This window comes from Vipera berus, assembly GCF_964194415.1.
Source record: "Vipera berus genome assembly, chromosome: 2".
Lineage (NCBI taxonomy): Eukaryota > Metazoa > Chordata > Lepidosauria > Squamata > Viperidae > Vipera > Vipera berus.
In genome coordinates, this window is record NC_138203.1 from 241,655,900 (window position 1) to 241,669,636 (window position 13,737).

The 13,737-nt window shown below is 38.6% G+C and overlaps 1 protein-coding gene across 1 annotated transcript in view; it reads left to right on the forward strand.

Moving 5' to 3' along the window:
- Nucleotides 1–13,737, forward strand: part of SRGAP3 (SLIT-ROBO Rho GTPase activating protein 3) — a 207,545-nt gene that overhangs the window by 80,778 nt on the left and 113,030 nt on the right. The gene's annotated exons all lie outside the window — the stretch shown is intronic.

Genomic DNA, 13,737 nt, shown 5'->3' on the forward strand with positions numbered 1-13,737 from the left:
CAACCAGGCTAAGCAGACATAAAAGTGGAAATGGGGGTTGGGTTCCCTATCTTTGGAACTTTCTGGAAAAAAAGGTTGGGCAGCCATATCTCAATGGTGGCTTGATGTGTTTTCTGGAGGAGTGGACTAATTGATCTTTTTGATCCACAGTTCTATGTGAAATATTTAAGTAGAGGATTTAGGCAGTAGGACACTTGATCTGTTCCATTAGTTGCTTGAATAGTGTAGGTTATAGTGATTTTAAAAAAGAATTATTTGTGATAATTTAGTATTAGTATTACAACTGTTGTTCCAGTGATATCCAGGATGGTTAATTGCTGTCAAAAATAGTGTGTACAGCCTTTGAAATGAACATGCTCCATATAAATAATTTCCAGTATTCATACATGTTGTTTGTTGAAGACTGTTTTTGTCACCTCCAATTTAATGTCTACAATTAGAACTTGATGATTTCCTAAATTAGACATTAACAATGCATATGTGTGTGATTTCCTGTGGTTTTGATTTCTAAATTGCAAATAAGATTTCTGTATGTTTCATCAGTATGTTCATGTTACACTCTTAAGATCCAGTGCAGTGTTTCTATACTTTGGCAACTTCAAGAAGCTTAGATTTTAACTCCCAGAATTCCCCAACCAGCTGGAATTGGAGTCCAGGCACCTTAAAATTGGCAAGGTTGAGAAATATTGCTCTATTGCTTTAACTTCTGAACAAACAAACAAAAAACTGAAGCTTACTTCTGATAGATTTTTTTTATCAATAGAGATGAAGGATAGTTAATCATGAATCTTAGTTCCACATAAATCTCATAATGTTACAATTTATATTCATAACTATGGTGTGTTTGCACACCGAATCTCAACATTTTTATTAATTTAGCTGCCTTTTCCTTCGTGCAGATATATTTTCCATTCTGCATTTTTTAATTTGGTGCTAAATATGGGACAATCCTTTGTCACATTTTCTTCCTCGTGGAAATGACTGCAGAGTAAGGAAGATGCTTATTTACATGAAGGCGGCACACATGTAAATTAAAAACCAATGACTTGTATATGAAAATGTGCAAATCTGAATTGGTTCAAAAATGATTATCATTTCTCTAGGAGCTAACATCTCCTTTGGAGTGCTAAATAATAATTATCTCCAAAAGCGTAGTCAGAGATATATATTTTTTCTTAATGTGGTATCTGACCCAGGCTGAGAATTTTAACTGGGTTTTATTTTCAGGGATAATTTAATCTTTTATTTGTCTTTTAACTTTGTATTTTGTATTGGTATGATTTTAAAATGCCCTGTAAACCGCCCTGAGTCCATCGGGAAAGGGCGGTATATAAATCTAATAAAATCTAAATCTAAATCTTGCAACCCGTACATATTTGGAGCTACAGCTTTTTCTCAGAACTACTTTGCATTGCCAGGAAAGAGAGAAATTATACTATGAAATATTTAAAGTGGCTTAGGTTTTTTTATTTTTTTTTAAAAAAAACTGTTTCAAAATTAGGAGGTGTAAATTATTCTCAGTAAAGTTACCATTTAAAATTACAGTGTGTGGACTTCCATAGTTTTTCACAATTGGTTACATTTAAATACCAGTTTTCCTCCAGAGCTCATACAGTAGTAATGCCCTGAATACTGTCCTCTCCACTTTTAACTCTCACAACTTTGTGCAGTGGGTTAAGTTGAGAGAAGGCGGCTCAAATCACGCAAAGAATTCCGTGGCTCAAATGTCCATTTGAAACAGTTGAATACGGTTGCTTTTGTTGTCTTTTTGTTTAGCGATTTAAAAATATGTAATGTTTAAATCAGAGGTATCTCCAACCTCCCTTCCCCCTCAGGCTGCCAAAAAGTTTTCTAGGGTAGTTTGAATCTTTTGTGCTCAGTCCTGGCTGGCTTGGTTTCCTCTTTCTTCTTCTGTGTGAACAGCCCTGTGACTCTATTGGCTTCCTCATTTTGTCTCCCTGCGTTTATGTGAGCTCACAAGCTGAGTTTCTTTTGGATTCCGAACTTGCACCTCCTTGCTGCAGTGTCCTACATAGTGTTAAGGGACAGAAAGAGTGCTTGTTGTTTCAACAGTAAAATTGTGTGCGCTTTACATAGAGAGGATCTGCTTTGGTCTGCAATTACCTAGAGACTTGCAAGCCAGACTGGAGGAAAAAGAGGAAATAAGCTGCTTCTTCAGCCAGAGAGTGATTTTGCTCTGGAAGAAAGAGTTCTCTGCATTGTAGTTGTTGTTTTTTTTTAAAGATGAGACTATAGTAATTGGCGTGCTGGATCATAGTAGAAGTCTGTTTAGTTCACAACCCACTTTGGCCATGAATTGCTTCTTGGGAAGCTCCTTCAGGCAGAATGCCATTGCACCTGCCTATTGTTCTCTGCAACAGCTTATTATTTATTGATGTATTAGATTTTTATTCCACCTTTATTACTTTATAAGTAACTCAAGGCAATAAACAAACATAATATTCCTTTCTCCTTTTGTTTTCCTCACAGCACCACCCTTGTGAGATGATTTGGGCTGAGAGTGACTGGCCCAAGGTCACCCAGCTAGCTTTCATGCCTAAGGCTGGGCTAGCATTGCTATTAACATGAACATTGCTAACTCCCTCTGGTTGTGAAGATTACATTGAAATCTATTCTAACTAGTAGCCAATGATAGTGTTATCTTCCCTCTAAGTTACAGCTTCTGACTGCAACTAATCGTGTCCATTGATCTATCATTCCTTGTTGCTTGGTACATTATGACTCACATACCGTGGGCTTTTCCTAAGTTAACATTTCGCCCCTACTTTGGAAGAAAACAGCTTCCTTTGTATTAACATTGTCTGTGTAATATATCTGGAAATGAAGCTGGGCTCAGCAGAAATTCTTTGATTGATTCCAGAGAAGCTTGGATGGAAACTGCCAGTTCTGCCTCCCTTCAATGGCTACATTCTTCAAAATGCTGATCTTTTCTCACTTGCAGTTTAGAAGTCACTGCTAAAAAAGGACTTGAATTACTGAGCACTTGAAGAAAAATATATTATATTGTTGTTTTTATACCCCTTGGATGACCTACTCTGCAACCCGTTCCTTGTTTTAACTTCTCATTGGCCTAGTTTTATATAAAATGATAGATAGCATCACTGCGTCGATGATGGTTATTAAACACTGGATATTTTCAAGGGGAAATCTCTTGGAAATCATGTCATTTCAAATGCCCAAATACATTAGGGAGCTTTGGAGATAAAAGCTGAATTGCAAGGTTAGAGGAAAAGGGCTGTTAGCAATCCGCAGTTTTTTTTACTCTGTTGGTTAAAGTCAGATCTTTCAAAAGAGCTGCTATGTGTGGGGATACTGTAGGTATGCTTGGAAGTGGATATTATTTTTCAAAGCTTTTTCAACAAATTGGATCCCACTGGATTTTTGGAGGGGAAATATGGTAACTTCCCCTATCATTTTTCAGCTGGCTGTTGGCAGAAAAATAAGGAGTGATTGTCAGATGAATCACAGGATGCCAAACACACAACTGTATGTGGAAGTTTGCAAGTTAAGAAAAAGGGAGTGGGATTTGCATTAAATGGTTGCCATGTATAATGCTGCTGTTTAGGTTTGTACTGTTCCCCCATGGTTTATTGACATTCCATGATCACTGCATTCAGCTGTGTTTGATTTCCAGCATTCAGCTTTTTTTGGGTTCCTCTCCTTAAAATTTTTCCTCCATCATTTTTTTAAAAAAATTCTGCAAATTTAGGGTTCTCTGTTCCTCCCCTGCCCTCTGCATTATATGCTGTTCTCATCCTCAGATGGCATTTTGGCTAAGTGAAGCCTGATCTCTACTTACAGTTTAAAATAGTCTCAGAATGCCCGTCAATTCAAGCGTTTCCATTTGATCACCAGATCTATCTTTATCTAGATCTCCCTCCAGGTTTTCATCAGCCTTCTCTTGCCTTCAATTGGAATTTTAGACTAAAAATAGTTTTTCCCACTTCAAATTCACACAACAGCTACTCATTGTATACTTTTTATCTATGGAGTTTTGCACAGAAAATACTGGAACTCTTATGTGGCTGAGACCAGCTGGATAACAGAATCCCAGAAGCTTAAACATGTTTTCCCTCCTTCCCTCTTATATTCAAGAGAGTTAAGTTAGAGCTAACTTGACTTTCTTTCTAATATTTTCTTTCTGCCCTGGGTTTATATCATGTTTCGTTAACTATTGTCATGTAGTTTCTTCAAGAGTGCCTCTTTAGTTTTATCAGTGTATTTGTAGCTGTCTAATCGTTAACTAGCATCCATTGCTGCTACCACCTTTCTCTTTCTGTGGGATCTAAAATATTTAGTTGTATCTAGGCCTTGTCATTTTTCTCAAGCCACCTCTCTTTCTCTAGTGGCTCACAGCACTGACGTGTAGTTCTCCGCTATGGTGTGCCAGAAAAGTGATAGCTTTACAAGTCATGAGGTCCAGAATTTAGGAGCCCGGAAAAGGACAAGGGACATATTTCCAAATGCCCAATATTCCTTGTCAATGACTTTCCTTAACACAAAGTAATCAATTCAGGTCTTTGGACTGCTCATAAATTACCACAGACTCCTGAGAGTGAAGTGAGGCAAAGGAAAGGAACACAAGGTAGAGTTTAATCTGTTCCAAAGTGGAATTACGTACAGTAAATAAGGAATGGTGCTGGGGTAGTCATAGCAGGCCCACATTTTCTTTTTATACCATCATGATTGATGCATGTTTCTCATTAGCAGGTCACTCTGACACAAGGGAAGGCAAAACTCTAGAGGAAAGGGAGGGAAAGGAGAGGGGTGCCTTGGCACACTCAACCATGAAAATTTTCATACAGTTGAGGGGAGCCTATATGACTAGTACCAATTTTCATACTGAAGTTTTGACCTGGCAAATGACTATCTGCTTTTCCATTTATTCAGCAGTATTTACCCTAACAAATGCTATAATGAGATTATTTTTTCTGTAGTCTTTTCTATGCATAGTTATAGTAAGGTAAAGGTAAAGGTAAAGGTTCCCCTGCACATGCGTGCTAGTCGTTTCCAACTCTAGGGGCCGGTGCTCATCTCCGTTTCAAAGCCGAAGAGCCAGCGCTTGTCCGAGGACATCTCCGTGGTCATGTGGCCGGCATGACTAGACACCAAAGGCACACGGAACACTGTTACCTTCCCACCGTAGTGGTCCCTATTTTTCTACTTGCATTTTTACATGCTTTCGAACTGCTACGTTGGCAGAAGCTGGGACGAGTAACAGGCGCTCACTCTGTTATGCGGCACTCGGGATTTGACCCACCAAACTGCTGACCATCTGATCGACAAGCTCAGCGTCCTAACCCACTGAGCCACTGCGTCCCTATAGTTATAGTACATGTACACAAAATCAGTAAAACATGTTATTGCAAAGTAAGAGGAAAACCCCCCCAAAGCATTCTTCCAATACTCCTTCTAGGGAGGATGGGTGAAGAGGTGAATGTTCAAAAACTACCTTCTGAATTTCAAGGAAAGAGTGTTCTGGACTGCAGGTGCCCCCACAGAGAAAGTATCAGACCCATTAAATCAGACCAAGAAATGAATTTCATAGACATGTTAAAACGACATTTGTTGAGATTGGCTATAAAAGCTTACCAGTCTGTGCTATATCTCCTCCTCGTCCTCCTCCTTGTCCTCCTCCTCGTCCTCGTCCTCCTCCTCCTCCTCCTCCTCCTCCTCCAATTAGGGAGGAGTCTGCATTAGCCACTTCCAAATGTTGTCTGGACATTGCTGGCTTAACAAAATTGTTTTATCCGTTGTTGCCTTGGCAATGGGTTTGTGTATCTCTGTCAAGGTCATCTCCCTTATCCCAACAGAAGGCCTCCCTGAGAGCCGTTCCTAAAGACATTCAGCAGCTCTTGGTGCACATAGTCCCTGATGATCACAGTAAGAACAAGGAATAAGGGCAAAGGTGATGTGATGGTGTCAGGTTGCTTAAGACTCAGTATATCATTGGTTGCGGGCTGGTTTCTTGGTACAATTTAAGGTTCTGATTTTAATCTCTAAAGCTCTTTATGGCTTGCCACAAGGATTGGAACTCCAACAAATGCTGACCTGACCAATTAGTTCAAGGGAGGGAAACAGGTACCAGTCCCAGGGGGGCTGAAATGAGAAGTCACTGCTTTTCTGTGACAGTGTCAACGTTGTGCAGTGGTTTCCTGGCAGAGATCAGGTTCGCCCCCATCTGTGTTCATGTTTCAGAAGCTTTTAAAGATACAACTGCTCCAAAGAGTCTTTTACTGATTTTATCATGCCATATTCTGTTTTCATTGGTTGATTTTGGTTAATATTGCACAACGGTTTTTATGGTGTTGTGCAATAGATATTTCACTTGGTTTTTATAAGCTATATAAGCTACTGAAAGTCTCTGGATTGTAGCAAAGTAAAAATAAAGTAAATAAGTGAATTGTCATAAATCAACCTTACTGAGTTTATGGGAGATTTTCTCCAATTACATGCATTGATGATATATAATGACATGAAATTATTGAATCAGTAAAACTAATTGAATAAGAACATTTATTAAAAGGGCAATTTAATAAAAACATTTATCCTTGAATTATAAGATCAGTTTTATAACGTTTGGTTAAATCATATTTTTATCTGTTCCTTTTAATTTATAATTGACACACACCTGATGGATACCACTGATCTGCAGTATTGAGGAATGTTAGCATGCTAGATTTTTAACAATAAATGCATTATTTATAGAACTTTTATTAGTAGCAATTAAAAAAATAGAGTTAATAGGGCTGATGAAATTGAATATATTGATTTGAGATGCAGGCTACTAATTTCAGCATATTAACTGTAATGCATTTGCATGTATGTTTTCTTATGATTTCTTTGGTATATACCTTTTCCAAGAACAGCCTATGATCTGAACTCATTACAACTATCAAATGGATCCCCAATTGGATTTGTAACTAAGTGATGGAATGTGTTTCTTTGAAGTATTAGCCATCCTTTACTCGAGGTGGTCCAACAAATAGCAATAGCACTTAGACTTACATACCACTTCCTAGTACTTTGCAGCCCCCTCTAAGTGGTTTACAGAGTCATCCTATTGCCCCCAACAATTTGGATCCACATTTTACCAACCTTGGAAGGATGGAAGGCTGAATCAACCTTGAGCTGGTCAGGATCGAACTGCTGTCAGTTGGTAGAATTAGCCTGCAATACTGCATTCTAACCACTGTGCCACCTTGGATCATTATGCTGAGTAGTAGTATTACATGGGCATAAAGAGAAATGCAAAAAGTGCCTGCAGGACTGGATTCTGAGCCAGCTGTAGCTTCCAGGTGCTCTGGAGGGGCAGTTCCATATAGATTATTGCAAGACATATTTCTTGTGCAAGTTGCCACTACTGAGTAGCTTTGCCTAGTCCCTACTCAATTTCAGAAGAAGATCTGAAATTTTGGGCAGATTGATGTGTCATGTATGGAGCCAGATATGAAGAAGGATCTCTAAGCAGTGAAATGTTTGCCTGACATTTGTTACAACAGAACAGTGAACTCTAGATGAAGCAATTTCATATGCTGATATAAGACAGTCTTGTCCAAGTTGGTATGATATTGGATGGTAGTTCCAAGAATTTCTAGCCCAGGCAGGAAATTTTAAGTTCATATTTGCATACATATTTGTAAATGTAGAGTAGGTTGACATAAGAAAAAGAGAAACCCTAAAGTTTGATATAAGCAAAAGACAAATCCACCATGAAGCAAGCACAGTGATATTTTTTCAAACTGCAATAACCCTAGTGGGCATCCTATCAGTATGTTTTTTGCTCTGGATTCATGTTTGTTCTTTTCTTACCACCTAGATCTCTTCATTTGTGTACCTAGTGGCTAACTTTTAAAAGCCAGAACAGTCCCTTTCTTGTTCTTCATTTATAAAATAATGAATTAATATCTAAACATTGCAAATGTTCAGCTTAAGTATGTGAGCAGGTTTTTTCTTAGTCAACATTGGAAAGGAGTATAGTGCTCCTGTAGTGGTTAGACGCCAATTATTTGTAGAAGCTAAGGTTAATTTCCCCCTTTGTGGCTTTGCTTGGCTTCCAGGAATCAATCCCATGTTAAGAGATTTGCAGCTTCTTCTCATCATGTAAGAGGATTAGAAGGGGGACCGAGAAAGGGGAAGTTGCGGGTGTGTCAAAGCAACCACAGAAAAATGTCAAAGGAAGCGATTCCTTCCTCTTGATGCACAAGATGATATATCATGTAAGATGACTTGATTTGCTAAAGAGGGTGTAGCACAGTGAAAGATAATATTAGATATACAGCTAGTTCCTGATGCACATCAGCCTGTGAAAGAACATTTATCTCCTGTGAAAAACTGCCTTGGATGCATGTTACTACATTGTATCCTGAAATGTTTGGTTCTAAATGTATGGGAGGGAATAGAGCAGAAACAAGATGGGAGAAAGTAGGAAAAGAGGTACGGTAGTCCCAGTTCACAGAAGCTTGAAGGAGCATGGTGGTTCATGTGTTTAGGATGCAAGCCTGTATTCGTGACCCTTCTGCACAGCAGGCTGAGCTCCCATCCTTCGCTCCAGCTCCTTGACGGGGACCTGAATGAGCCCCCCTGGGCATCCCCCGGGTGACAGTGATGTCACCGGCTAATCCTTTCAACCTGGAAGTGACTTAAACTGTGCCTCTGACACGAATAGGAATCTAAGCTTGAGATTGAGTCTGCGGACTATTACAGGTTAACTTTTAAAGATGAGTCAAAGTATAGAGATCTGGAAAATAGGAACAGTAAAACTGATATAAATGTTTAGTTCCTGTTAAACACAACTTGCAAACAGTTAGCACATCAGCATGGGATGCTGCTAGACCCAGCACAGTCTGTGCAGGATGCATGTTTATTTGTTGAAAAGCAAAATTGAAGCAAGAGTCCTGAAACATTCAGGACTTGGACCTGTAAGTGTTTTCTTACCCTCCAGCACCCTGCTCTAAGTGGAAACATAGAAAATTGCTTTCCGTACAATGCCTTCAAATTACATGATTTATCTCTTCCACATCTGCTACCCATGAGTGGCAGAGTAGCCATTTCGCAGAGGTGGGGGGCTCTTCTACATAGAAGCATTAGAGAGCTTTTATTTAGTGTGGTAGCCAGTGCTAAGAGAGGTTGGCTAACCACACACTCTGCCGTGAAGCAGAAGAAAGGCTCTGTCCTCAGTGGCAGCTCACAGACAATGGGGGCAGTGGAGAACAAGGTCCCCCCCTTTTTAATTTTTTTTATTAAAGATTATAACTTAATTTATAAATTATACAGTATCTGGAAACTTCACTTGGTACAGAATACAGTAGCGCAGGCAGCTAGGTGAATTTCTAGAATTGTGCATCATAACTCTGCTCCATGAATTTGCATTTGTTGCCCGTTTGCTTCCAGGTTCAATTGCAGTTATGCTGATTTTAATCTTTAAAGCCCTTCATGGCATAGATCCAACTAATCCTGGCAGAGTAGGCATCATTGGCCAAGGAACTTTATTGATGGGTCCCAAAAGATGTACCGTCTTTGTGTATCTTATTCTTCCCTCCGAAATTAGACTAGCTCCATCTCTTTTGGTATTCTGAAAAGCCCTTCAGGCCTTGGCTATGTTGTCAGGCCTGGGGTTCCCAGATGACGGGGACCTGCTCAGATGGCTCCATTGTTGAAGTGACCATTTTTATCCTCCCTCTCCTAGGGTTTGTATTTTCACTTTTATGATATTTATTAATAAGGTTGGATATATATATCGTACAACTTTCGTTTTTAATTATTGTTCATATTGTTCTTCCAGAGTCAGCTTTGGTGAGATGAGCAGGTGTATAAATTTGATTGATATATAAATAAATAATTGCAATAATAAAGATTAATACAAACTAAAAAAATAATCCTAGAATCATAGGGCTGGAAAGGCCCTTGAAGGTTTTCTAGTTCAATCCCCTGCAGAAGACCGTTTATACCATCCCAATCTTTTCTTGAAAACCTTCAGTGATGATTCATGCACAATTCCTGGAGACAAACTGTTCCATTGGCTAATTGTTCTTGCTGTCAGGAAGTTTCTCCCTAGTTCCAGGTTGGATCTGTCTTTAATGAGCTTCCACCCATTAGAAGATAGATAGATAGATAGATAGATAGATAGATAGATAGATAGATAGATAGATAGATAGATAGATAGATGATAGACAGACAGACAGACAGACAGACAGACAGACAAAGAATAACATGTAGAGAATGCAAAGAAATGAAAGAATAGTACAATTGAAAAGAAAAGAAATAAAAAAGTTACTCCCAACTTTCATCACAAGTATAAACAATTTTAATAACTTTAATTAACAACCAATAATCCCCTCAAACTATGTCCAATCTCTTATATATAAACTTATCCATAAAGCATTGCCATTTTAGTCCGTGTCAGCAAAAGTCCATTAAGGATTGTCAAAAATGGCAACATATCTATTTTAATATATATTGGTTTCTTTAATCAAAGAAACCAATTTCATATTCCTTCCTTTTACTTCTGACAGCCTTAATCTTTTGTCTATTCAAGTAATGTCCTAGAACTTGATTTCTTTTCATTTCTTTTTTTTATCTCTTCTCACAAGATTTATCCAAGCTTTATCAAACTCTTGGGTAAATTTAATGTAAACAATTATTCAGATCCCTGTCTTGGTTTATTATTTGTAATTCCTTTTGACTTTTAAAGCATCAACTAATTTCTTTTGTATATCTAATAAAACAACTTTTTAATGTCATTTTTGTACCCTGTCATCCACTTTCAGTCACAGCTCCTCTTTCTTGTTAGATAACACTTATTCCTCTTCTTCCATTTCTTCTAAAACATCTATGGACACAGTGTATCCATAGAAACTAACATCACTATTGACATAGTTGATATTAATTTCCAATTCCATTTTTCAAAGCTATACCTTAGTATTTCCAATGTTGTAGTATTTTGTGTAATTCTGTAGCCGTTAACCAAATTTATGTATTCTCCTTTCGTTAAAAATAAACTTGCTTGGGATATGGGTTGCTATATAAATTGATTAAATAAATAATCTGTAGTTTCCTCTAGTGTCCAATTTTTACGTCTCAGAAAAAAAGTCAAAGCAAGCCAACTTTCCCATAGAAAGGATTCTTTATAATCAATTCCAAAATCTTCTTTCAGCTTCTCTCTCTCTTTTTTTAGAAAGTGTCCACCTCCCTCACAAGAGAGACTCATAATTTATATGAACTCCCAACCTATTTATAACTTTTTATAATTAAAAAACAAAGTTTCCATTAGCTTTTTGCTATTTATTTCAGTTTTTAGGTACTTAAGCTTGTAATTAAATTTTTCTTTCCTTAAGGATTGAAGGCAGATTCACCCAGTGTTTTCAGATGTGTTGATCCAACGGTTCTAATGACTGAAAAATAGTTAATAAACAATTTCCAAATCTGTTTAGAAAAGGAAGTATGTGAAATTAGTGTCCTTTTAAAGGTGTCAATTCCGGTTTAGCAAAATGGCTGTTCCCTCATCTCCAGTGCTCAAAATCTGCTGGAGACCATAGTTTTATGGTCTCCTTGCAAGGAGTAACTTGTGGGTGATCTCCCATCCTCTCCTTTCCCAAAGAGGTTTAAAGAAACTGTCTACTCACTGCTTCTTTATTCTTCGCCAAGATTGTTGTGGAGCTGTCTTTTTTGTGGAGCTGTCTTCATTCTGCCATTTCTTCCTCTAGAAAAGTGTTTTTCCATTGTTTTCTCCTTTGACATGATAATTGTGAATTATATTATAGCATTGTAAAAAAATATTGGAAGCCCTGTGAACACAGATGGCTTGACTGCATGGCTTTTATTAATTTTGCAACCCTCTATATCACGGGTGTCAAACTCGCCGCATCACGTGAAGTATCACAACTTTTTTTGCATTGCTGGAGCTGGGGTGGGCGCGGCCTCCGCATGATGCAAACTGGCCCGCAGGCAGGCAGTTTGACACCCCTGCTCTATATCAAAAGAGAGAGCAGGACAGGTTGTTTTAATATATCACACATTCAGGAGAGATTTTCTGTCGGTTCATTCTGCTTTTCAAGGCAATGAAAATGCTTTCTCCCTCTAATTCCACTATACATACTTCAATCCTAGCCCAATTATTCTTTTCCTATCAGAGCAGGAAGGGAACATTATTCAGCGTGAATATTTTAAAGTCAATCCAATTGTGTATTTATGTATTTATGTGAAGTCAGTCTATTTAATTATGTATTCTACTCATTCATGCTCATCTGGGCATGCACAATATAAGAGAAAACGCGAGGTCAGCTTTTGTGCAGATATAGGGAAACCTGTTTTGGTATAAGGCTATTACATTTTATGTTAGCATTTGTATTTTATTACATATATCGCAACTGGCTATAATGAAAAGCATCGATTTGAATGTAGCCACTTTAACGTGTGAGTGGAGGATAAAATTTTAAAGGGGTTGAAATGAGGCTGGGAAAATCCTACAGAGCACACAAAAATGACAGAAGTGAATAACAAGAGCAAGGCTGAATCCAGGGATGAGAACCAGAATAGGGCAAGATGATCAACAAGGCCAGGCAAAGAATATCAAGAAAGCTGGGAAAGTGATAGGAGGGAATGTTAACAAGGCTCTGTCTCACACATTATGGGAAATGAATGTCAAAACAGTGACAAAGGGAACATTCTCAGAAGAAAAAGAAATGTTTCACAAAAATGTTATGCAAAGCCTGTTGAAACAGACATCAGGATCCTGCACTTGTGATGACCAGTCTGTGGATAAGCAAAAGGACCAGTCAGAGGTAACAGGTCCTGCATGAACATGTAATAAAGATTATGCACACAGAAATTCCTTGGAGAAGGCTCTAGGACAGAGGTGTCAAACTGCCGGCCCGTGGGCCGGACACGTCATCTGGAAGCCGCGCCCACCCCATTGCCGGTAATGGCAAAACCATCCCGATACGTTGCACGACGTCACGTGACGTCGCGAGTTTGACATGTCTGCTCTAGGAGGAGGTAAGCCAGAGGCCTACAAAGGGTAGTCTGAGAAACAGAGAGAAGACTTAATTTGCAACCATGGGACAACTGCAGGGCAAAATCATTTTCCTTTGTCTAGCTACCTGACCTATTATGATATAAGTACAAGAGATCTGTAAATTAATAAGAATCAGATTATTTAGGTTTATAAGATGTTTTGCTATCGCTTTGTGTTTTGTTCCATATAATGCAGAGGTCCCCAACCTTTTGAGCACCAGGGACCGGTTCCGTGGAGAGAGGTTTTTCCTGTGGACCGGAGGGAGCGTGATTTTATGTACTGCCTACATCCCGTAGATGTTCGCATGGACTGTTTGCTGGCATGCTGCGGCCAGATATTGGTTCACGGACCGGGGGTTGGGGACCCCTGATATGACACTCTGATTCTTCTTTATATACTCCATAATGTTTGAGCAAAACCAGCCATTTTTACAGAATAAATAATCACAGATCGTTGTTCTTGTACAGAGAACGCTCAATATAGGTAGTCTTTGACTTAAAACTATCAATTTAGTGACCATTCAAAGTTACAAGGCACTGGAAATGGTGAGTTATGACCGTTTTTCATGCAAACAATACAACACAAATTCTTCAGATGCTTGGCAACTGGCATGTTTTTGATGGTTGCAATGTCCCAGGGTTATGTGATCACCTTTTGGGATCTCCTGATAAGGAAAGTCTATGGGGAAGCCAGATTCACTT